Genomic DNA, 2,205 nt, shown 5'->3' with positions numbered 1-2,205 from the left:
ACCTCCAAATATTATGTTTAGCTCGAACAGTAGTGTGTGTGTGTGTGTGTGTGTGTGTGTGTGTGTGTGTGTGTGTGTGTGTCTGTCTGTCAGGGAGACAGACAGATACAGACTACACAGACTGTACATATATATAAAGAGAAGCATCCTATTTTCCATTTAAATACAAAAACAATCTTCCAGCTTCTGTTGAAAACATTTGGGAGATACTGGGAATGTAGCTTAGTGGTAGATGCTTGCCTAGCATGCCTGAAGCCCTGGGTTCGATTCATCTGTACCACATTCACAGAAGAAGCCTGAAGTGGCGCCGTGGTTCAAACGGTAAAGTGCTAGCCTTGAGCAAAAGAAGCTGAGGGATAGTGCCCGGGCCCTGAGTTCAAGCCCCAGGACCGGAGAGAGAGTGAGAGACAGAGAGACAGGGACAGAGAGGGAAAAAAATGGGAGATCAGACCTCAAGGTGCTAATGGCTCATGCCTATAATCCCAACCACTCAGGAGGCTGGTATCTGAGGATCATGGTTCAAAGTCAGCTCAGGCAAGAAAGTCTATGAGACTCTTATCTCCAATGAATTACCCAAAAAGCTGGAAGCAGGGCTGTGGCTCAAGTAGTAGAGCACTAGCCTTGAGTACAGAAGCTCAGGAACAGCGCCCAGGCCCTGAGTTCAAGCCCCATGACTGAACCATACACACACACACACACACACACACACACACACACACACACACACATCCTGACAACTTAGGCTCTTCTTTACCTCTCATGCTCCTCTGCTGTAGCAGACCTCAATATTTCTTTCAGGGCAAGGCGTGTGACCCCCTTCATTTGCAGTGTACCCCTACCCCACTTTACTTTTTCCTTCTCATTAAGAGACTCACCCAGCTCGGCAGACATTTGAGTTTTTAAGTTGCTTGTAAGATTTCCAGGTGGGGACTGGGAATATGGCTCAGTGGTAGAGTGCTTGTCTAGCATGCATGAAGCTCTGGGTTCGATTCCTCATTACCACATACACAGGAAAAAGCCAGAAGTGGCGCTGTGGCACAAGTGGTAGAGTGCTAGCCTTGAGCAACAGAAGCTCAGGGACAGTGCCCAGGCCCTGAGTTCAAGCTGAGGACTGGCAAATAAAATACAATAAAGATTTCTCAGTGCTGGTAGCTCATGCATGTCATCCTAGCTACTCAGGAAGCTGAGATCTGAGAACTGTGGTTCAAAGCCAGCCCGGGCAGGAAAATCTACGACTCTAATCTCCAATTGACCACCCAAAAGCCAGCAGTAGAGGTGTGGTTTAAGTGGCATAGCACCAACCTTGAGAGAAAAAGCTAAGGAAGAGCATGAGGCCCTAAGTTCTAGTCCCAGGAACACATGTATGAACGCACACACACACACACACACACACACACACACACACACACACACACACACAGAGTAATAGAGTAAATGTGATCAAAACACATTGCACACATGAATAGAAATGTCAGGATGAAACAAACCCCCTATTATATACAATTTATTATGAGCCAATTTTTTTTGTTTGTTGTCAGTCACGGGGCTTGAACTCTGGGCCTTGGTGCTGTCCCTCAGCTCTTCAGCTCAAGGCTAGTGCTCTACCACTTGAGCCACAGCGCCACTCCTGGTTTTCTGAGTGGTTTATTGATGATAAGAGTTTCATGGATTTTCCTGCCTGGGCTGGCTTTGAACTTCGATCCTCAGATTTCAGCCCCCTGAGTAGCTAGGATTACAGGCGTGAGCCACTGGCGCCCGGCTATGCAGAACTTTTTTGTGCATGAGGAAATTATTGTTTTCTCGTGACAGATAATCTCTGCGTAATTCTTTCCAGTCTTTTCCCCACTGAGCCTCCTCATCCATTTTATTTTCTCCTTTGTACACAACCGGGACACAACACAAATTGCTCAGAGCCTAACTTCCTACCCTTCCCTCCCCTGACTCACATTTGATCATCTTACAATTACTCTCACAATTACTCCGCCCAGATGCTCTGCTTCCGCTTAGAGACGGACAGACAGGTAGTGATTTCCCCATCGCTGGAAATAGGTTGCCTAACCCCTAAAAGGAAATGACCCCCAGGGCGTTTGTATTAGTCAAGTGATCTCAGTGACCCAAACAGAAGCCAAGCCCCCAATTCCATCCCAATCTGAGATTCTGGAATTCCTCTGGCATGAATGTGTTTTAGCTTTTAGTGATTCCTCC

Source organism: Dipodomys spectabilis, unplaced genomic scaffold (genome assembly GCF_019054845.1).
Source record: "Dipodomys spectabilis isolate Male_0828 unplaced genomic scaffold, ASM1905484v1 ptg000119l, whole genome shotgun sequence".
In the NCBI taxonomy this organism is placed as follows: domain Eukaryota; kingdom Metazoa; phylum Chordata; class Mammalia; order Rodentia; family Heteromyidae; genus Dipodomys; species Dipodomys spectabilis.
The sequence above is the reverse complement of the archived record's forward strand: the minus strand, read 5'-3'. Positions refer to the sequence as shown.